Below are 24,171 nucleotides of genomic sequence, written 5' to 3'. Positions count from 1 at the left end.
GAGATGAGGTGATATCTCATTGTGGTTTTCATTTGCATTTCTCTGATGATTAGTGATGTTGAACATTTTTTTCATTAATCTATTTGCCATTTGTATGTCTTCTTTGGAGAAATATCTCTTCAGGTCCTCTGCCCATTTTTTAATTGGGTTGTTTGTTTTTCTGTTGTTGAGTTGTATTAGTTCCTTTTATATTTTGGGTATCATCCCCTTATTGGACACATTGTTTGCAAAAATCTTCTCCCATTCAGTTTGTTGCCTCTTTATTTTGTCGATGGTTTCTTTTGCTGTGCAGAAGCTTTTAAGTTTGATATAGTCAAATGCATTTAATTTAGCATTTACTTCCCTTGCCTTTGGAGTCAGATTCATAAAATGCTCTTTGAACCCAAGGTCTATAAGTTTAGTACTTGTGTTTTATTCTATGCAGTTTATTGTGGCAGGTCTTATGCTTAAGTCTTTGATCCATTTTGAATTAATTTTGGTACATGGTGAAAGATAGCAGTCCAGTTTCATTCTTTTTCTTGTGGCTTTCCAATTCTCCCAGCACCATTTGTTGAAGAGGCTTTCTTTTCTCCATTGCATGTTTTTTTGTTTCTTTGTCCAAAATATCTGTCCATATTTATCTGGTTTTATTTCTAGGTTCTCAAGTCTATTCCATTGGTCTATGTATCTGTTTTTTTTCTGCCAATACCATGCTGTTTTGATTATTGTAGCCCTGTAGTACAAGCTAAAGTCAGGGAGTGTGATACCTCCAGCATTGTTCTTTTTTCTTAGGATTGCTTTGGCTATTCAGGGACTTTTGTGGTTCCAAACAAATCTGATGATTTTTTGTTCTATTTCTTTAAAAAAATGCCATTGGGATTTTGATGGGGATTGCATTAAATCTGTGTATTGCTTTGAGTAATACAGCCATTTTAATTATGTTGATTCTTCCAATCCATGAGGACAGAATGTCTTTCCATTTCTTTTTGTCTTCTTCAATTTATTTTAAAAATGTCTTATAGTTTTCAGCATATAGGTCTTTCATATCCTAGATTAACTTTATTCCTAGATATTTTATTCTTTTTGTTGCAATCTCAAAAGGAGTTGTGTTCTTTTTGTTTTTTTGTTTTTTCTTTTTCTGAGATTTCATTGTTAGTATATAGGAATGCAATGGACTTTGTATGTTGATTTTGTAGCTGGCACTTCACTGTATTTGTTGATTGTGTCTAATAGCTTTTTGGTGGAGTCTCTAGGGTTTACCATATATAACATCATGTCATCTACAAAGAGTGACAATTTAATTTCTTCATTCCCAATTTGGATGCCTTTTATTTCTTTGTCTTGCCTGATTGTTCTGGTGAGGACTTCCAACACTATGTTGAAAAGCAGAGGTGATAGGGGATAGCCCTGTCATGTTCCTGAACACAGAACAAAGGGCTTCAGGTTTTCACCGTTAATTATGAGATTAGCTGAGGGTTTGTCATATATGGCCTTTATTATGTTAAGGTATTTTCCTTCTATACCTATTTTATTAAGTGTTTTAATCATAAATGGATGTTGTATCTTGTCAAATGCTTTTTCTGCATCAATTGATATAATCATATGATTTTTGTCCTTTATTTTGTTTATGTGATATATCACATTGCTGGATTTGCATATGTTGAACCATTCTTGTGCCCCTGGGATTTCCCCACTTGATCGTGATGAATAATCTTTTTAATGTATTGTTGAATTCAATTTGTTAGACTTTTGTTTAGGATTTTTGAAGTATTCATCAAAGATACTGGATTGTAATTTTCTTTTTTTGTGTTATCCTTACCAGGTTTTGGTATCATTGTAATGTTGGCCTCATAGAGTGAATTAGGAGTATTGTCTCTTCTTCATTTTTTTGAAAGAGTTTGACTAGGACAGGTATTAGATCCTCTTTGAAGGTTTGGTAGAATTCACTAGTGAAGCCATCTGGTCCTGGACTTTGCTTTTGGGAAGGTTTGTATGACTGATTCAATTTCCTTACTAGTGATCGTTCTATTTAGATTTTCCAGTTCTTCATGTTTCAGCCTAGGAAGGCTATATGTTTCTAAGAACATATCCATTTCTGCTAGGTTATTGAATTTGGTGGCGTATAGTCCTTCATAGTATTCTTGGATGACCCTTTGTATTTCTGTGGCATCCGTGATAACGTCTCCTTTTTGGTTTCTGATTTTGTTTATTAATGTCTTTTCTCTTTTCATCTGAGTGACTCTAGCCAAGGGTTTGTAAATTTTATTGATCTTTTCAAAGAACCAGCTATTTGTCACATTAGTTTTTTCTATTGTCTTTGTGTTCTCTGTTTCATTTAGTTCTGTTCTGATTTTTATTATTTCCTTTCTTCTGCTGAACTTGGGTTTCATTTGTTCTTCTTTTTCTAGTTCTTTAAGGTGTAACATGGGATTATATATTTGGGATTTATGTTTTTTTCTTGAGATAGGCCTTTAATGATATAGATTTTCCTCTTAAAACTGCTTTCACTGCATCCTAAAAATGATGGTAGGATTTATTTTCATTCTCATTTCTTTCTAGTATCTTTTGATCTCTTAATTTTTCTTTGACTTGGTCATTCTTTAAAAGTATGTTGTTTAATCTCCATGTATTTGTGGTTTTTCCTGCTTTCTTTTTGCAGTTGATATCCAATTTCAAAGCCTTGTGATCAGAGAATAAGTTTGGTATGATTTCAGTCTTCTTAAATTTGCTGAGGCTAGTTTTATGTCCCAATATAAGGTCTATCCTTGAGAATGTTCCATGTACACTCAAAATAAAATGTATAGTCTGATTTTTTAGGATGAAGTGCTCTATAAATGTCAATTTTGTCCATTTCATGTAGTGTGTCATTTAGGGATGCTATTTCTTTACTTATTTTCTGTTTGGATGATCTATCCATAGCTGTCAATGATATATTTAGGTACCCTAGTATAATTGTGTTTTGGTCAATTTCTCCCTTTAGTTCTGTTAGTAATTGCTTGGCATATTTCGGTGCTCCCTGATTGGGGACATAAATATTGATGACTGTTATGTCTTCCTGTTGTATAGTCCCCTTTATCATTATGAAATATCCATCTTTTTCTCTTCTTACCTTTTTTTATCCTGAAGTCTGCTTCATCTGATATTAATATGGATACACCTGATTTTCTCTGGATACCATTTGCTTGGAGTGTCAATTTCCACCCTTTCACTTTGAGTCTATGTTTGTCCTTGTAGCTGAGATGTGTCTCTTGGAGACAGCATATGGTTGGGTTTAGTTTTTTGATCCAATGCTACTCTGTGCCGTTATATTGGTATGTTCAGTCCATGTACATTTATGGTGATTATTGAGATGTGAGGATTTCCTATCATTCTATCTGTAGTTTTCTGGTAAGACTGTATTCCCATTGTTTTTTGCCTTTTATTGTTGTATATGATTTCTGTGTGGTTGTATTTTCTGATTTTTCCCTCTGTTTCTTCTTTTATTATTATGTTATGTATTTCAGTTCTGGATTTGTTTTTTTGTTTGTTTGTTTGTTTGTTTTGTTTTTTGAATGGTTTACCATTAAGTTATGTAAAAGAAAATTTCATATTTAAAGTATTCCATTTTCTTCAACATGCTTACTTTCTCCATTCCCATATTCCAGTTCATGTCTTTACTCTCCCCCCTTTTATGTTTTGGTTGCCACAAATTATCCCTATTGATGCTGATCTAATAGCCTTCTTCAGTATTTCTTCTAGTGCAGTCATGTGTTTAGAAAATTCCCTCAACTTCTGTATGTCTGGAAAGGTCTTTATTCTTCCATCATGTCTAAGGATATCTTTGCTGGATGTATTATTCTTGACTCATAATATCTCTCTTTCAACAGTTTGCCTATTTGGTTCCACTCCCTCCTGGCTTGTAGAGTTTATGTGAAAAATCTGATGATATTCTATGGGCTTTACATGTAGGTTACCACCTTCTTTTCCCTGACTGCCTTGAGGATTCTTTCTTTGCCATTGATTTTTGACAGCTTCAATACAATATGCCTTAGAGAAGGCATGTTGGGGTTGAGGTAATTAGATATTCTATTTGCTTCTTGGATTTGAGGATCCAGTTCTTTCCACAAGTTTGGGAAATTCTCATTGATGATTTGTTTGAATATAGTCTCTGTTCCCTTCTGTCTTTATCATCCTTCTGGTATGCCCATTATTCTTATATTGCTCTTTCTGAAGGAGTCAGAAAGTTCTTGTAGAGTTCTTTCATTTCTTTTAAGTCTCATGTGTCTTTCTTCTTCCATCTGTGCCATTTCCAGATTTGTATCTTGGATGTCACCGATTCTTTCCTCCATTTGGTCAACTTTACTACATAAGCTGGCTATTTCATTCTTCATTTATTTTATTGAGTTCTTATCTCAGAAATTCTATTTAGTTCTTTTTTTTAAAATTTCAATCGCTTTGGTAAATTTTTTTTTATGTTCTTTGATTGTGTTTCTGAGTTCATTGAACTGTCTGTCTGTGTTTCCTTGCATCATGTTGAGTTTTTTCAGAACTGCAATCTTGAATTCTCTGTCATTTAAGTCACATATTTCCATATCTTTAAGTTCATTTTCTGGAGGCTTTTGATTTTCTTTCTGAGCTGTCTTTTTGCCTTGGTTATTCATAACAATTAATGGTTTATTATTTCTCTTCCTAGACATCTACTGGAGTGGGTTCTGGAACTGGTTGACAGAAAGGGGTCTTTCTTTTGTTTTCCAGTAGGTATTGGTAGAATGTTTTATTTTCTCTCCAGTTACAGCCTTTTATTCTCTTTTACACTGTATTGTTATGTTTTCTCTGCACTATTCCAGCTTCTCACACAATGGGGGAATTCTCTGAAAGTCGGGCTTCTTTTCTGTGAACAGTTTGCCTCGGTCATAGGGCGCCACCTCCATGTCAGAATGTGGAGAGCTTTTGAAGTACCAAAGCTCTTCCTGCACCAGATTCAGATCCCATGTGTTTCAGCAGCTCTGTTGACTCTGCGGGGATGTGCCCAGATAGGTGGAGACAGGGGCGGGGTGGGTTGTGAGAAGTGTCCAGAGCAATGGTGGTGACCACCACAGCAGTCCTCCTTCCACATCTCCCTTCCCTTTGCCAGAATTTGTTGGGCTGCGATTCCATGTCTGTGGACCACAGTTCTCAGAACTGCAAATATTCTGTTCTTTTGATCTGACACTGCTACTCTTCCCCTTCTAACACTGGGTAGGTGGGGGTGGGGGGGCTAAGGAGAGGGTGGCTAGTCTCAGTGCCTAAGGCTTCCATTCTCTGCTCTGCAACGAGGGCTTAAACTGCCATTTTCAGCCTACTTCCCTCAGTCTTAGCTCCGAGGTCTCTGCTGTGAACATTGGGTTCCACCGTGTTATATGCTGTCCCCTCAGTCTTTGGGGCCATAAACAGAGTCCTAGCAGTCCGAGTTCTTCTGTCTCCCGCAGCTGCAGTAGTTCCAGAATGCAGTGAGCTCGGAGCACCAAGCTAGATCTGCGTCCTCCACCTGTGTGGCCCCGTCTCCACACTTCTCTCTTCTCTCCTTTCCCCGCTCTCGCAATTTGCCCACCTTTAGGTTATTTCAGTAGTGTGCCTCTTAGTCTTGCCTGTCTGCTGAGCAGGGACTCCTTTGTGGTGTTATAGTTGTTCAATTTGTTGTGAATTCCAGGGGAGATTTCAAGAGGCTCACCTCATGCAGCCATTTTTATGCTGTCTGAGATTTCTTTATATGTCTTTTCTTTGAACAAAGCACATTCTCTTGCATTTACAATTACTTGAATCTATCCAGGACATAAAGTGAAACAATATGTTTTTAAAACAGTGGATTTTTTTTTTCTTTTTGATAAAAGATATGTTGCTGGTAAAATAAAAAAGCAGATAAACATCATGCTCTGTTAGATGGTATTATTTAAAGGTCTACTTTAGATTAATAGATACTGTTTTAATATATAAAGTTTCCCAAAGGGTTACTTATCAAATGATCCCTCTTTAACAGTGCAATAGACATACAATAAACCAGATATGATTTCTTTTATTGGGTTAGCGTTTGGATTGAAAATGTAAGTAGTGTCCTAATTGTCATGATCAAATGTCTAATGTAGCTGACTTGGACTACAGGGATTTAATTTTAATGTTACTTTTCAGAAATCTCAAAAATATAGGAAGATGTGTATGTCACAAAAAGCATTCTGCTCTCAAATACATACATATAATTTAAATTCAGGACTATTAAGAAAATATAAAAACCTATCTTAGATAAAAATATAGAAGGAATGGTGGGGTTTTTCCATTAATCCATATGTTTGGGGAAAATTGTTTGGAAAATCAAACAAAAAGGAAATAGGTCTATTTTAAATTATAAAATGGTACATTTTAAACAGGAAAAAAATGTTTCAATTTTTTAAAAGTGTTTTTAATCTCATATTGTAAGAGGAGCAAAATTCATTTGTAGAGGTGAATTTATACTAACTTTGTTTATTGTTTAACAAATTAGTAATGTGTCTTTGCAATAGTTTTCGTTTTACTACACTTTTAGTAGCCAAGAAATATATCAGTCTCTCCAAGTACATTCATAAATCTGGTTCATAACATACAATATAGTTAGCACAATTAATGAGAGACATAAGAAATACTTTCATAACATATAAGCCCCCAGATTCTCATCACTAAGAGAGTTTGCCAGCTGGAGAGAAGCATTTTTACTTCACTAAGCAAGTTTATTTTATTTATAGCAATAACATTTATAATTGCGTAGGAATCAAACTTGTTTGATTCCTAAAGAAAATTAACAGGACTTTAAGTGGCAATACCTCTGAAGCTACAGTTTATGCCATTTTACACTTAAATGCAACAGCATTAGGGTAAGGATAATCCTCATTGCCAAAAGCTGCATCGAAACAAAACATGAGGCATAAGCTCCAGTTGTCCTCCTGCCTGGCAATAAAAGACACACTTTCTCTTTTGAACCAGGAACCATGGATATAGACATGAAACAACTTGGGACCAGAAGGTCCAATGGATTCTTAGGACTTCCTATACTCCGCTGATCATGTAGGCACATTCTTCGTACATTATAGGCACCAATGACAGCTCTCTAGAATTCTCTAAAAACTAGGGTAAAATCATGAATATCAATGTTTTCAATAAAGCATGTTGAAAAGCTAATACAAACTCTATGTAATTTGCCTTGGATCCATGGTTACTATGATAAAATGGTATATATATATATATATATATATATATATATATATATATATATATATATATCATTATTAATAAATACATCACATGCCTTGTCTAGTTGTCAATACCATTTCAATACATCTCTGAATTTAACACACGAGCTTAGGCTAATTTCAGATTCTCATAGCACAGTAGTGATTTCTTTATTTCTCCATTTTTATTTATTTGGTAACAATTTAATAAGGTATTTAACTTGCATATCTTGATATCATAAAATATTTCATGCATGTTTTAATATAGATAGAGATTTAGTACTTTACGAGGTCTGACAATTAAGTTCACAAACTCGTTGCAACGATGTTGCTAACTTTTTTTTTTTTATATCAAAGGATTTGACCAGCTGGACAAACAGTTAACCAAGTTTACTATTTGGAAGTGCTGAAAAGGCTGTGTGAAAAAGTTAGACAAAAACAACGTGAACTTTTCACCAACAATTCATGGCTCTTGCATCACGACAATGCACCAGCTTACATGGCACTGTCTGTGAGGGACTTTTTAGCCAGTAAACAAATAACTGTATTGGAAACTCTCCCTAGTCACCTGATCTGCCCCCCAAAGACTTATTTCTTTACCCCAAAATAAAGGAAATATTGAAAGGAAGAATATTGAAAGGATGACATTTGGGACATCAAGGGTAATAAGATGACAGCTCTGATGGCCATTCCAGAAAAAGAGTTCCAAAATTGCTTTGAAGCATGGAGTAGGTGCTGGCATCAGTGCATAGCTTCTCAAGGGGAGAACTTCAAAGGTGGCCATAGTGATATTCAACAATGACATATGTAGCACTTTTTCTAGGATGAGTTCGGGAACATAATTGTCAGACCTCCTATGTCATCATTGTCACAAAAAGGTGGAGTCTTTAGATTTATTTCAATAAGTTCATACAATTACTGCTAATTGTCATAAATCCCTCCAAAATAGATACGGATAATTATTTTATGATGATCCTGGTATAGCAACATTCTGCTATCACAAGTCTGCCATCCTTCTATTAATTCTTTAAATTGTTCTTAGTTGTAATCCATCTGATTTGGCTCTTTTATATATTTTCCTTATAATGAGAGAATTACACTGTATACATTTACAAGTTTATATCTTTGAAATAATATTTAAATAATTTTTTTATTTTATACCATATTTTTAAAATTTCTTTCCCAATTCTCCTCAGAATTATTTTTTTGTGAAAGAAAACTAAAGTAGCATGGGTTTGTTTTGCTGAAATTGTTTCAAAAATTATGCTTGTGTTTAATAACAGTCATTAAAGTGTTTTGACCAGTGAGAGTGGAGTACAGATTTTCTAAGTATAAAATAATCAACTCAAGATTTCTTGACTCAAACTTAAATACAATGTCAAACAATATTATATACTTGACAGTTGAACCTGAGGATTTCCAGTGTGAATGGGTAGGTTATAAGGAAAAAGTAATGCTTCAGGGCTCACTTACCAAACTTTTTTTTCTTACCAAATTTTTTCTCTTCCTCCTCTTTTTTTTTTTTTTTTTTTTTTTTTTTTTAGATTTTATTGGGGAAGAGGAACAGGACTTTATTGGGGAACAGTGTGTATTTCTAGGACTTTTCTTATTGGGGAAGAGTAGTGTGTTTTTCCCAGGACTCATCAGCTCCATCCAAGTCAAGTTGTTGTCCTTTCAATCTTAGTTGTGGAAGGGGCAGCTCAGCTCCAGGTCCAGTCACCATTGTTAGTTGCACGGGGGCGCAGCCCACCATCTGTTGCAGGAGTCGAACCAGCAACCTTGTGGTTGAGAGCACGCAGTCCAACAACTGAGCCAGCTGGCCACCTGGGAGCTCGCAGCAGCTCATTGACTTTATTCTAGTTGTGGAGGGCGCAGCTCCCTGGCCCATGTGGGAATTGAACTGGCAGCCCTGTTGACCAGAGCTCACACTCTAACCAACTGAGCCACCTGTCTGCCCCTCCTCCTCCTCTTTCTTTCTCCTTTTTTAAATTTTTTTATTGGCAAATATTTATCGATAGTTATTCCATGTAAATACCTGAAGCAAGATTAATTGGCTTTGGAATATTCAACAGACATAATTTGCAATTATGAAAATATTTGAAGACAAAGTGATGAGAAATCATGAATAAATTTTGAAAGTAGTGAAAAAGTTTGAAAACTTAGACATCCAAAATTTCATTTCATTCAGTCATTTGAAATGTTGAGACAAATACATTACACCAACCCTAACCATTGTCCAAGTGGGAAAAATGAATATAAATTGAATTAACTTCACTTTACTTTTCCTCATTTATTATTCAGTTTCCTTAGATGTCTAAGAAAGTATCATCAAATAGCAATATGCATATAGATATACAACTATGAATTTTACCAGTATGCAGATAAATTTATTTAGTAAGTAGTTCTTTTATGTATTTATTTCTTCATTTATTTATTTATCTATCTATTTATTTATTTATTTATTTATTTATTTTCAGGTGTACAAAGCTACATAATATTTAGACATTTACATCCCTCACAAAGTGATAATCCCCCAATCTACTACTCCTCTAACATCATATAGCTGTTATAATACCATTAATTATATTACTTATGCTGTACTCTATATCCCGTGACTATATATAAATATAGTTGACATTCAATGCTATTCTACTTCAGCCTCAGGTGTATAGTGCAGTGGTCAGGCATCCACACAGTCAATGAAGTGATCCCCCTGATAAGTCCAGTACCCATCTGGTACCCAACATAATCTTTAAAACATTATTGATTATATTCCCCATACTGTATTTCATATCCCTGTGACTATATTGTGACTACTAATTTGTACTTTCTAATCCCTCCAGCTTCTTCCTCATCCCCACACCCTCCCATCTAGCAACATCAGTCTTTTTCCCTATATCTCTGAGTCTATTTCTGTCTTGTTTCCTCATTTATTCTGTTCTTTAGATTCCACGTATAAATGAGGTCATATGGTATTTGTCTTTCTCCGTCTGACTTATTTCACTTAGTATAATATCCTCTAGGTCCATCCATGTTATTGCAAATGGTAAAATGTCATTCTTTTTTTATTGCCAAGTAATGCTCCATTGTATAAATGTACCATAGTTTCTTTATCCAATCATCTATCGATGGGCATTTTGGTTGTTTTATATCTTAGCTATTGTGAATAGCCTTACAATAAACATAGGAGTACATATATTTTTTTGAATTAGTGTTTTGGATTTCTTTGGATAGATACCCAGGAGTGGAACTGCTGGGTCATAATGTAGTTCCATTTTCAACTTTTTGAGGAAGCTCCATACTGTTCCATAGTGGCTACACCAATCTGCAATCCCATCAACAGTGCATGAGGGTTCTCTTTTCTCCACATCCTCTCCAACACTTGTTTGTTGTATTATTGATGATAGCCATTCTGTATCTCATTGTGGTTTTTATTTGCATTTCTCTAATTATTAGTGACATTGATTTTTATGTGTCTATTGGCCATCTGTATATCCTCTTTTGAGAAATGTGTCTTCATGTCCTCTGCCCATTTTTTAATTCAGTTGTTGGTTTTTTGATGTTGAGTTGTAGGAGATTTTCATTTTTGTTTTGTTGTTTTTTTGTTTTGTTTTGTTTTAAATAAATTTTAGATATTAACTCCTTGTCAGATGTATCATTGGCAAATATCTTCTCCCATTCAGTAGGATGCCTTTTTGTTTTATTGACGGTTTCCTTTGTTGTGAAAAAGCTTTTTAGTTTGATGTAATTCCACATGTTTATTTTTCTCTTTTGTTCCCTTTGTCCAAGGGGATATATCAGTAAAAATATCATTAAGTGTAATGTCTACAAATTTACATCCTATATTTTCTTCTAGGAGTTTTATGGATTTGGGCCTTATATCTAAGTCTTTGATCCATTTTGAAATTAAAATTATGTATGGTGTAAGAAGTTGGGCCAGATTCATTTTTTTACATGTGTCTGTCCAATTTCCCAGCACCATTTATTAAATAGACTGTCTTTACCCCAATGTAAATTCTTATGTCCCTTGTCATAGATTAAATGACCATATAGGCATGGATTTATTTCTGGGCTCTCTATTCTGTTTCATTGATCTGTGTGTCTGTTTTTATACCAGTACAATGCTGTTTTGATTACTATAGCCTTGTAGTATGATTTGATGTCAGGTAGTGTGATGCCTCCCACTTTGTTCTTATTTCTCAAGATTATCATGACTATTCAGGGTCTTTTATGGTTCCATATAAATTTTAGGATTATATGCTCTAATTCTGTGAAAAATGTCATTGGTAATTTGATAGGGATTGTATTGAATCTATATATTGCCTTAGGTAGTATGGACATTTTAACTATATTAATTCTTCCTATCCATGAGCATGCTATGTATTTCAATTTATTTGTATCTTCTTTAATTTCTCTCTTCAGTTTTATAATTTTCTGGGTACAGGTCCTTTACTTCTTTGGTTTAACTTATTCCTAAGTATTGTATTTATTCATTTATTTATTTATTATTTGAAGCAATTGTAAATGGGATTGTTTTCTTTTTTTCTTTTTTTAAATTAGTTCAGGTGTACAAAGCAGTGTAATAGTTAGACATTTAAACCCCTCATAAAGTGATAACCCACCCCCCCAAGCTACTACCCCTCTAACATCTTATACAGCTGTTACAAAACCATCGACTATCTTCCCTATGCTGTGCTCCACATCCCGTGACTATATATACCTATATATTTAGTTATAGTTGACATTCAATATTATTCCACTTTAGCTCTTTAGGTGTATTGTGCATTGGTCAGACATCTACACAGTCTATGACGTGATCCCCCTGATAAGTCCAGTGCCCATCTGGCCCTTACATGATCTTTACAACATTGTTGGTTATATGCCCCATACTGTATTAACTCTCAATTTATATTTCTTAATGCCTTCACCTTTTTCACCCTGACCCCAACCCCATTCCCATCTATCACCCTGATAGATCTAGTACCTATCTGGCACCATACCTAGTTATTTCAATATTGTTGACTATATTCCTTATGCTATAACCTACACCCCAATAACTGCTGTATAACACCCAATTTGTTCTTCATAATCCCATCCCCTTTCATCCATCCTTAACCCTCCTCCCATTTTAAAGAAGTCCCTCTAAGAGTCCATGTAATACTGGTTTGGTGGTGATGAACTCCTTCAGCTTTTTCTTATCTGGGAAGCTCCTTATCTGTCCTTCAATTGTAAATGACAGCTTTGCTGGGTAGAGTAATCTTGGTTGTATGTTGTTGCTTTTCATCACTTGGGATATTTCCTGCCACTCTCTTCTTGCCTGCAAATTTCTGTTGAGAAATCAGCTGAGAGCCTCATTGGTAACTAACTGCTTTTCCCTTGATGCTTTTAAGATTCTCTCATTGTACTTAACCTTTGGCATTTTAATTATGATGTGTCTTGGCGCAGGCCTCTTTGTGGTTATCTTGTTTGGGGCTCTCTGTGCTTCCTGGGCTTGTATGTCCATTTCCTTCACCAGGTTAGGGAAGTTATCTGTCATTATTTCTTCAAATCGGTTTTCAATTCCTTACTCTCTCTCTTCTCCTTCTGGTACCCCTATAATGTGAATGTTGGTATGCTCGATATTGTCCCAGAGGCCCCTTAAGCTCCCCTCAATTTTTTGGATTCTTTTTTTCTTTTTGCTGTTTTGATTGGGTGTTTTCTGCTACCATATCTTCTACATCACTGGTTGGATACTTTACTTCATCTAATCTACTGTTGATTCCCTGTAATGTATTGTTTGTTTCCATTATTGTATCCTTTATTTCTGACTGGTTCTCTTTCATGGTTTCCAGTTCCATTTTTATGAGATCATTAAGCATTCTGATAACTGGAATTCTGCATCTGATAGATTGCTTATCTCCATTTTGCTTCTTTTTCTGGAGCTTTGTTCTGTTCTTTCATTTTGGACATTTTTCTTTGTCTCCCTGTTTTGGCTGCTTCCCTGTGTTTGTTTTTATATATTAGGTAGGGCTGCTCTGTCTTCCAGTCTTAGTAGAATGGCCTTATGTAGTAGGTGTGCTGTGGCGCCCAGTGGTGCAGTCTTCCTGGTCACCTGAGCCACACGCTCCAAGTGCATCCCTTGTGTGGGTTGTGTGTGCCCTCCTCTTGTAGTTGAGCTTTGGTTGATAATTGCACATCAATGGGAGGGACTGACGCTTGGACTCACTAGTTGTAAGGACTGGCCTTGAGTATAGTGAAAGGATTGTTGTGCAGCAGCTGATATTACAGAGCAGGATCTGCCTCAGCAGGGCTCTGATGCCTGCTCAATCCTCCCCTTGGGTGTGCTGTACTTGGAGATGGCTAGGTGATACTCCAGCTCATTTTGAAGCTGGCCACTGGGGGCCCCAGCCCCAGAACTACCTTGGAGGGGATCCGCTATAGGTCTACTTCAGCCACAGCCCGTGCCCCCCCTCCCCCGAGGGGCCACCTAGTGGGAGCCAGAAAGAAATCCACTGATATCTGCCACCTGTGCTGTGCTTGGCCTTTGAGAGGCCAAGCCATGAACCAAGGCCGGCTGCCAATAGTGCCGGCTTAAGGCTGCTCAGCCAGAGGGACAGGACACGCTCAAGCCAGAAGTTGCTAGTCTGGGTTCTGAAAACCTTTGAGAAATGCTAGGAAATTGCATCTTGAGCCAATGCACACGGTCTGCATGAGAAAGACATAGAAAGCAGCCTGCGTGTGCCCAAAAGTTGGGTGGGGTTAGGTTTCAAATCTGAAAGGGTGAACGAACAGTGGAAACTCAGAAATGGCAGCTGCCTGTGTTTGCACACCGGGAAGGGGAAGGGCTCAACAAAGAAACAATGGCTTCTGCCAGCTCCTCCAACCAGGAGAAAGCCACCTCTCCAGCCCCCATCCCAAGCCAGACAACTCAATTCCTCACCATTTGTCCCTGCAGCCTTTCCAGCTGCTGCCCCAGCTCTAGACCTCAGATCGAGTGATTCGTTGGTGAATAAGTCTGTGTGTGGTCCCTTTAAGAGGAGTGCCTGTGAGGGCAGCTTCACTGTCTCAGTCACAATCTCCGCTGTTTGTCACAACCAAAAATTATGGGAACTTCTTTCCCTAGCACTGAAACCCTGGGCTGGGGAGGGGCTGGTGTCTCTCAATCCTTTAGGGGATAAGGGCATCCCCACAGTCGAAATAGCCCTCCCAATCTTTAATGCTCACATATGGGTGTGGGACCAGCCTGTTCCACATCTCTGACACATCCTTTGTTGACAGGCTTCAGTTCAGTTGATTTTAGGCAACTCTTAATAATGGTTGTTTTGTAGATTAGTTGTAATTTTGATGTGGTTGGAGAGAAGGTAAACAGAGCAGCTACCTGCTGCGCCATCAGAGATTGTTTTCTTAAGTTCTAGGTGGGCAAGGGCCCGCTTCCAAGGAGCTATGGGGTATGGTCTTTACAAAGTCAGTGGTTTCTACAAAGTAGTAGTTTCTGCTCCAGCCTGTAAAAACGAGTGAGAACACTGTGGCCAGAACTTCTGAAATCCCAATGTTTTCCCTGTACCCCAATGCTGAGGATGTGTGTCTCGGTGGCTCTAGTTGCCCCATAGGAATTAACCAGAAAGGAGGGGGCAGGGTGGGTTGTGAAAGTGATGTGGAATTTCTGATGTCTGTGTGCACCGGGATTGCAGTCTAGTGAAACCGAAGAACGGAGGTATGGACCGGAGAGGCCAGAGGTTGCAGAAGAGGATAGTTTATTAAAGCAAAGAGTTACAGCTCCTGAGCGAGAAGGGGTACCTGAAGCTGGGATACCCAACAGCAAAAGAAAAGACTTCTGTTTTTATACTTTTTCTTGTATATCTAAGGAGAAAAGCTGACGTCTACTGGTACAGTTTTCTCAAATTCTCAGTCTTGAAGAGGCTTTAGAGAAGGTTTTTTGAAACAAACCAGCTGTCCTGTGCTAATGATGTTTCCCAGGGCAACAGGCTTGAAGACATGACTGTCCTTGTCCATTCCACCAGTGAATTCCTGACTGCCTGAAGTCATGCTGACTAACCTGCCTCAATCCCCCTTCTGAAGACAGAACCCTAACTGCCGTTAGGGAGTGCGGGTGATGACTGCTCTGGCTACTTCAGGCTGAGGAGGGGTGTAGATAGACCGGCAACTAGGACTTGTCCAGAGGTCTATCTAAGGATCCCCGGTAGATAAATGAGTCCAAATGAGGATGTTGTTGTCTTGTAGGTCATCGTAGCCAACCACTAGGTGGTCTGCAAGGTGAGATGTATTGTAGGGCTCAGCATGATATCATCTAGAGGTGGCAGAGCTGCACTTTAATCTTATAGTGGCTGAAAGAAAAAAGCATTGGTTAGAACAACTGGTGAAGTTGGCACATTTTTCTGCCGGCATCACAGCTGTTACTTTAAGGAAAATATGTTCCTGTCTTTTAGGTACTGATGGGTCCCTAATTATAGATGTCAGAGTAAGAAATGGACTTATTAATAAACTGAAAAACAGTATTTTTATATATATATATATTATTTAAGGGGGTGCAGACCCTCACCAGACAGGAGGTGAAAGTTTGCTCTACGTCGGTTCCCCTAGTGAGACAAAAGTCTGACACACTTATTATATGTTTAACTAAATAAACCCATACATTTTCTTTCCTTTCTTTCCTTCCTTTTGAAAGCATATAGGACTGCCTTGAACCTTACATAAAACTCTCAAGACTTTTCACAACCTTCTACAAATATCCTAGTCCGTCTTATTTTGTCTCTTCTCACTTATTTAAAAATAAACGCAGTTTTAGACAAACTGCTTTCTTTTAGTTCCTTCAAAAATGTATTTCCATACCTTATATCTTTCGTGAAAACACGTACCACTTCCTGTGACAAGCTCAGACCTTTCCAATAATTGATATTTTAGTATTTTGTTATTCTCAAATATGTAGAGAGTTAATAACATTTACCATCTAATACAACTTAGTAAAACCAAAATCTTAAGTTACCACGTATGCCATTTTCTATCAAAGAGCTCCCATCACTGAAGAGCGTCCAATCTGGGTTGTCTAGAGGTATTTCTTGTAAATCTGCTCTAGCATCATAGGTCTGCATTAAGACTTGGTGGTAGTTATGAGTTAATTCTTCCTGTCTTAGGGAGGAGTGTGGCTGGGTTGATAGTGGAGCAGGTCTGTTTTGGATTACAGGACCTTTAATAAGAGGGCCTCATACTGCAGGTGGTGGCTATTTGTAGGCCAGTGACTATCATCAGTGTTTAAAAGCCCTTGAAAGTCGTGTTGGGCAAAAACGGTTAAGTCTTGTCCCATTGTGAGCTGGGTGGCTTCAGGAACTAGGAGAGTAGCCACCGCTGTGACCCGGAGGTAGGCTGACCAGCCGTGTGCTATAAGATCTAGTTCCTTACCTAGGTAGACTACCTGTTGTTGTGAGGGTCCTCTGGATTGTGTTAGGACCCGTGAAGCCATTCCTTTTCTCTCTGTTATATATAAATGGAGAATAATAGTTCCCATCTCAGTTATACTGTCCCTTCCCAATAGTTGGGTAGGGCTTCTGGCATGATTAAGAAAGAATGAGAGAACATTAGGTTACCCTATATGCAGCCTAAGGGCTAGGGGAAGTATTTAGTAATCGGCTTGCCCATTACTCCACGGACAGTAACATCTCTATTGGAGAGGGTCCCTGGTATCGAGAGAAGGACAGAGAAGATGACTTCTGTGTCTAGAAGGAAACTAATAGATTTCCCTTCCACTTCTAGGGCTCGGGATACCCGATGGTTGGGTGGGACAAGGGAGCCACTGTTAGAAGCCCTAGGCCACTTTAGTCCTGAGTGAGAATCTGGTTGGACAAGGCTGGCCCCGGGGGTAAAGGCCTCCTTGGACAATCTGACTTCCAGTGATCCCCTGTACAGATGGGACAGGGCCATGGAAGTCTCCAGGTTGGCTCTAGTCGCCATGGGCATTACCTTCACCAGTGACTGAACTGCCTGCAATGGTGGCAGTCTGATTTCCCCTGGGTATCCTGTTGGGTGTAGTCAGTAAGGCAGTCACCAATACTTCTGCCTTCTTTCTTATTTTTTTCTCCTTGTCTTGGGCTTTCTCCTGGTCCAATTGTAAAAGACAGTGTTGGCTACCTTGAGTAATTGGTGCAAGGTGCTTTCGGGCCAATAGCCATTTTTTGTAATTTCCTGCGGATATCTGGGGCAGCCTGAGTTATAAATGTCTTTTAGAAGAATTTCCCCTTCGAGGGTGTCTGGTCTTATAGGAGTGTATTTAATTGGGGCTTCCCCGAGCCTTTCTAAAAAGGCTGAGGGATTTTCTTCCAAATTCTGGCTAATAGTGGATCGTTTTGAATATTTGATGGGTTTGGTCCTAGTCCTCCTCAGTCCCTCCAAAATGCATGTCAGAAAGGGTTTTATCTGCCAGTTCCCCGTGGCTGTATCGGGATCCCACTGTGGATAGTATAACTAGGGGGAGCTGGGGCAGGAGCCGGCTCAGGAGGAAGGGCAGGGTATAGAGTCTTGGGACAGTCCTCTGATTGGGTTTCTATTGAGGGGGTCTCCTTTAGAGGAGGGAGACAACAAATCACAGCCAAAAGAACCGGATAAAACTTGCACTTTTGGCAGAGGTCTGGGTTGTCCCTTAAAGCAAAAAAAGCCTGAACATACAGAACTACTAACCATTTGCCTTCCCGTCTGCAAAACAGATCTAGCTGCATTATAGCATGGTAGTTAATACTTCTCCACCGAAGGCCAAGTCTCCCCATCCTCTAATTTGTATTGAGGCCAAACCTCAGAACAAAAGACCAGGCTCTTCTTCTTCAGAGTCTGAGGGTCCAATTTGTCCCAATGTTTCAAGATGCAATTCATGGGGGTGAAGGTGAATGAGGGTTGATTGCCCATCTGGAAGGGAAGGAGAAAAGAAGGGTGTCCCTTTGCAACTCGTCTCCCAATCAACCTGTCTACGGTGTCCCCTAGAGGCCTGAGCCAAGGAGAGCACACAGCTTGCTCCAAGGCTGCGTGAGGAGACATGGTGTCCCAGGGTTAGTCGTGCCTAACTGGGCTGCCCAACCTGTGTCCCTGGTGAGCGACTTCCCAAATCTGTGTTTATTCCCCACCTGGATGTTTGGTGCCAGCCCACAGGCTGATAAAGGTAGGGGCCGATAACGAGGTGTTTTAGAGTAAAAGGGCGCATGGCCTGACTCTTGGCATCTCGAACATTGATGGAGCCATCAGTGTAATGTCAGCCCTCCAAATAGAGGTACTTAAGGTGGGAGTATATGCTTAAGATGTGTAAAGAAGGTACATTGCTTGGATTAAACAGTGTGGAAGGAGGCCATGTTGTCCAATATGTGAAGGGGGGACAGAATGAGGTATTGGAAGCCCCAAAAGGCTTCAGAAAAGGCAGCTTCCTGAAGGAAAAGCAACTCTGGTATATGTCAGCCTTCCCCAAGGACTTTGCCTGATGGTTGGCAAAAACAAAGGTGTAAAGGGAAAGCAGCGAGATATTCAGGACCCCAGGGGTGGCATCCCATCTGGACTTGGACCACTAGACTGTTATTGGAAAATTGGCAATGGGTGGGAAGTTCACAAAAACAAGAGAGATGTTGGGTGTGAATGTTGTGAATGTCAGGACACCTCCATTTGTGTTTTAAAACTTGGAGGAGATCCCAATAAGATGATGTGAGAGGGTATGCCAGATGCCAGTAAAATTTATCCTGAGTAGCAAGGGATGCCCTATGGAGACAGAGGTCCATGTTCTTACCTTAAGGTGTCTTGAGGCTGGTGGAGAGTGATGAGGAGGTCTTACAGGGAAGAGATCCTGGAGAAGCGTTTCAAGAGCTGAGGAGAGATGGTGACTGGATGAAAGGAGTAGCATAGATGGAGGAGTCATTCAACTAGTGTTCAGGCTAGGAAGAGACCAGTGAAACCTTGGGACCCTGAGCTGAGCCAACATTCCTCCAGCTCAGTGCCAGAGGGCATTGAACGGAGCCCTTCTTCAAAGGTTGTCCTCCATCTTGTAGATTGGCAGCCATGTTATTTGCTTTTAAGTGGCTGATGGAGGCCCAATTTTGTTGAGCGAGTCATTACCAATAGAAGCCTGAAGCCAGGCATGCAGTAGCAGAAGCAGTGTGCTTACCTCTCCTTCAATCCCAGACGAGCCGCCAATAAATGATGTAGAATTTCTGATATGTGAGTGTGCACCAGGACCGTAATCTTGTGAAACCGAAGAACGATGGCATGGACCGGAGTTGCTGGAGGTTGCAGAAGAGGATAATTTATTAAAGCAAAGAGTTATAGCTCCTGAGTGGCAAGGGGTACCTGAAGCTAAGATGCCCACCAGCTAAAGCAAAAACTTCTGTTTTTATACTTTTTCTTGTATATCTAAAGAGAAAAGCTGACGTCTACCGGTACAGTTTTCTCAAATTCTCAGTCTTGAGGAGGCTTTAGAAAAGGCTTTTTGAAACAAACCAGCTGTCCTGTGCTAATGTTTCCCAGGGCTATGGCTTTGATGACATGACTGTCCTTGTTCATTCTACCAGGGAATTCCTGACTGCCTGAAGTCATGCTGACTAACCTGCCTCAATCCCCCTTCTGAAGACAGAACCCTAACTGCCGTTAGGGAGTGCGGGTGATGACTGCTCTGGCTACTTCAGGCTGAGGAGGGGTGTAGATAGACCGGCAACTAGGACTTGTCCAGAGGTCTATCTAAGGATCCCCGGTAGATAAATGAGTCCAAATGAGGATGTTGTTGTCTTGTAGGTCATCGTAGCCAACCACTAGGTGGTCTGCAAGGTGAGATGTATTGTAGGGCTCAGCATGATATCATCTAGAGGTGGCAGAGCTGCACTTTAATCTTATATTGGCTGAAAGAAAAAAAAAAAAACATTGGTTAGAACAACTGGTGAATTTGGCACATTTTTCTGCCAGCGTCACAGCTGATACTTTTAAGGAAAATATGTTCCTGTCTTTTAGGGTACTGATGGGTACCTATTTATAGATGTCCGTGTAAGAAATGGGCTTATTAATAAACTGAAAGACAGTATGATTCTTTGCTTTTTTTTTATATGATTCAAGGGGGTGCAGACCCTCACCAGACAGGAGGTGAAAGTTTGATCTACATCGGTTCCTCTAGTGAGACAAAAGTCTGACACATTTATTATATGTTTAGCTAATTAAAACCATATATTTTCTTTCCTTTCTTTCCTTCCTTTTGAAAGCATATAGGACTGCCTTGAACCTTACATAAAACTCTCAAGACTTTTCACAACCTTCTACAAATATCCTAGTCCGTCTTATTTTGTCTCTTCTCACTTATTTAAAAATAAACGCAGTTTTAGACAAACTGCTTTCTTTTAGTTCCTTCAAAAATGTATTTCCATACCTTATATCTTTCGTGAAAACACGTACCACTTCCTGTGACAAGCTCAGACCTTTCCAATAATTGATATTTTAGTATTTTGTTATTCTCAAATATGTAGAGAGTTAATAACATTTACCATCTAATACAACTTAGTAAAACCAAAATCTTAAGTTACCACGTATGCCATTTTCTATCAAAGAGCTCCCATCACTGAAGAGCGTCCAATCTGGGTTGTCTAGAGGTATTTCTTGTAAATCTGCTCTAGCATCATAGGTCTGCATTAAGACTTGGTGGTAGTTATGAGTTAATTCTTCCTGTCTTAGGGAGGAGTGTGGCTGGGTTGATAGTGGAGCAGGTCTGTTTTGGATTACAGGACCTTTAATAAGAGGGCCTCATACTGCAGGAGGTGGCTATTTGTAGGCCAGTGACTATCATCAGTGTTTAAAAGCCCTTGAAAGTCGTGTTGGGCAAAAACGGTTAAGTCTTGTCCCATTGTGAGCTGGGTGGCTTCAGGAACTAGGAGAGTAGCCACCGCTGTGACCCGGAGGTAGGCTGACCAGCCGTGTGCTATAAGATCTAGTTCCTTACCTAGGTAGACTACCTGTTGTTGTGAGGGTCCTCTGGATTGTGTTAGGACCCGTGAAGCCATTCCTTTTCTCTCTGTTATATATAAATGGAGAATAATAGTTCCCATCTCAGTTATACTGTCCCTTCCCAATAGTTGGGTAGGGCTTCTGGCATGATTAAGAAAGAATGAGAGAACATTAGGTTACCCTATATGCAGCCTAAGGGCTAGGGGAAGTATTTAGTAATCGGCTTGCCCATTACTCCATGGACAGTAACATCTCTATTGGAGAGGGTCCCTGGTATCGAGAGAAGGACAGAGAAGATGACTTCTGTGTCTAGAAGGAAACTAATAGATTTCCCTTCCACTTCTAGGGCTCGGGATACCCGATGGTTGGGTGGGACAAGGGAGCCACTGTTAGAAGCCCTAGGCCACTTTAGTCCTGAGTGAGAATCTGGTTGGACAAGGCTGGCCCCGGGGGTAAAGGCCTCCTTAGACAATCTGACTTCCAGTGATCCCCTGTACAGATGGGACAGGGCCATGGAAGTCTCCAGGTTGGCTCTAGTCGCCATGGGCATTACCTTCACCAGTGACTGAACTGCCTGCAATGGTGGCAGTCTGATTTCCCCTGGGTATCCTGTTGGGTGTAGTCAGTAAGGCAGTCACCAATACTTCTGCCTTCTTTCTTATTTTTTTCTCCTTGTCTTGGGCTTTCTCCTGGTCCAATTGTAAAAGACAGTGTTGGCTACCTTGAGTAATTGGTGCAAGGTGCTTTCGGGCCAATAGCCATTTTTTGTAATTTCCTGCGGATATCTGGGGCAGCCTGAGTTATAAATGTCTTTTAGAAGAATTTCCCCTTCGAGGGTGTCTGGTCTTATAGGAGTGTATTTAATTGGGGCTTCCCCGAGCCTTTCTAAAAAGGCTGAGGGATTTTCTTCCAAATTCTGGCTAATAGTGGATCGTTTTGAATATTTGATGGGTTTGGTCCTAGTCCTCCTCAGTCCCTCCAAAATGCATGTCAGAAAGGGTTTTATCTGCCAGTTCCCCGTGGCTGTATCGGGATCCCACTGTGGATAGTATAACTAGGGGGAGCTGGGGCAGGAGCCGGCTCAGGAGGAAGGGCAGGGTATAGAGTCTTGGGACAGTCCTCTGATTGGGTTTCTATTGAGGGGGTCTCCTTTAGAGGAGGGAGACAACAAATCACAGCCAAAAGAACCGGATAAAACTTGCACTTTTGGCAGAGGTCTGGGTTGTCCCTTAAAGCAAAAAAAGCCTGAACATACGGAACTACTAACCATTTGCCTTCCCGTCTGCAAAACAGATCTAGCTGCATTATAGCATGGTAGTTAATACTTCTCCACCGAAGGCCAAGTCTCCCTCTAATTTGTATTGAGGCCAAACCTCAGAACAAAAGACCAGGCTCTTCTTCTTCAGAGTCTGAGGGTCCAATTTGTCCCAATGTTTCAAGATGCAATTCATGGGGGTGAAGGTGAATGAGGGTTGATTGCCCATCTGGAAGGGAGGGAGAAAAGAAGGGTGTCCCTTTGCAAATCATCTCCCAATCAACCTGTCTACGGTGTCCCCTAGAGGCCTGAGCCAAGGAGAGCACACAGCTTGCTCCAAGGCTGCGTGAGGAGACATGATGTCCCAGGGTTAGTCGTGCTTACCTGGGCTGCCCAACCTGTATTCCTGGTGAGTGCCTGCCCAAATCTGTGTTTATTTCCCACCTGGATGTTTGGTGCCAGCCCACAGGCTGATAAAGGTAGGGGCCTATAACGAGGTGTTTTAGAGTAAAAGGGTGTATGGCCTGACTCTTGGCATCTCGAACATTGATGGAGCCATCAGTGTAATGTCAGCCCTCCAAATAGAGGTACTTAAGGTGGGAGTATATGCTTAAGATGTGTAAAGAAGGTACATTGCTTGGATTAAACAGTGTGGAAGGAGGCCATGTTGTCCAATATGTGAAGGGGGGACAGAATGAGGTATTGGAAGCCCCAAAAGGCTTCAGAAAAGGCAGCTTCCTGAAGGAAAAGCAACTCTGGTATATGTCAGCCTTCCCCAAGGACTTTGCCTGATGGTTGGCAAAAACAAAGGTGTAAAGGGAAAGCAACGAGATATTCAGGACCCCAGGGTTGGCATCCTATCTGGACTTGGGCCACTAGACAGTTATTGGAAAATTGGCAATGGGTGGGAAGTTCACAAAAACAAGAGAGATGTTGGGTGTGAATGTCAGGACACCTCCATTTGTGTTTTAAAACTTGGAGGAGATCCCAATAAGATGATGTGAGAGGGTATGCCAGATGCCAGTAAAATTTATCCTGAGTAGCAAGGGATGCCCTATGGAGACAGAGGTCCATGTTCTTACCTTAAGGTGTCTTGAGGCTGGTGGAGAGTGATGAGGAGGTCTTACAGGGAAGAGATCCTGGAGAAGCGTTTCAAGAGCTGAGGAGAGATGGTGACTGGATGAAAGGAGTAGCATAGATGGAGGAGTCATTCAACTAGTGTTCAGGCTAGGAAGAGACCAGTGAAACCTTGGGACCCTGAGCTGAGCCAACATTCCTCCAGCTCAGTGCCAGAGGGCATTGAACGGAGCCCTTCTTCAAAGGTTGTCCTCCATCTTGTAGATTGGCAGCCATGTTATTTGCTTTTAAGTGGCTGATGGAGGCCCAATTTTGTTGAGCGAGTCATTACCAATAGAAGCCTGAAGCCAGGCATGCAGTAGCAGAAGCAGTGTGCTTACCTCTCCTTCAATCCCAGACGAGCCGCCAATAAATGATGTAGAATTTCTGATATGTGAGTGTGCACCAGGACCGTAATCTTGTGAAACTGAAGAACCGAGGCACGGAATGGAGTGGCTGGAGGTTGCAGAAGAGGATAGTTTATTAAAGCAAAGAGTTATAGCTCCTGAGTGGAAAGGGGTACCTGAAGCTAAGATGCCCACCAGCTAAAGCAAAGACTTTTGTTTTTATACTTTTTCTTGTATATCTAAGGAGAAAATCTGACATCTACTGGAACAGTTTTCTCAAATTCTCAGTCTTGAGGAGGCTTTTGAGAAGGCTTTT

General features: G+C 40.0%; 1 long non-coding RNA gene across 1 annotated transcript; it reads right to left on the bottom strand.

The window, feature by feature from the left end:
* Nucleotides 1-18,888: 18,888 nt before the first annotated feature.
* Nucleotides 18,889-23,966, bottom strand: LOC141571885 (uncharacterized). The gene is made up of 4 exons (XR_012496940.2): nt 23,850-23,966; nt 23,475-23,551; nt 19,321-20,047; nt 18,889-19,022 (listed from the first exon to the last, which is right to left on the bottom strand). It is a non-coding gene; the product is annotated as an uncharacterized LOC141571885 (long non-coding RNA).
* Nucleotides 23,967-24,171: the final 205 nt, after the last annotated feature.

Source organism: Rhinolophus sinicus, chromosome 2 (genome assembly GCF_057876585.1).
Source record: "Rhinolophus sinicus isolate RSI-liver-muscle chromosome 2, RSI-T2T, whole genome shotgun sequence".
Classification (NCBI taxonomy): domain Eukaryota; kingdom Metazoa; phylum Chordata; class Mammalia; order Chiroptera; family Rhinolophidae; genus Rhinolophus; species Rhinolophus sinicus.
Note: the sequence above shows the minus strand (reverse complement) of the source record. Positions and strands in the feature narration are given on the sequence as shown.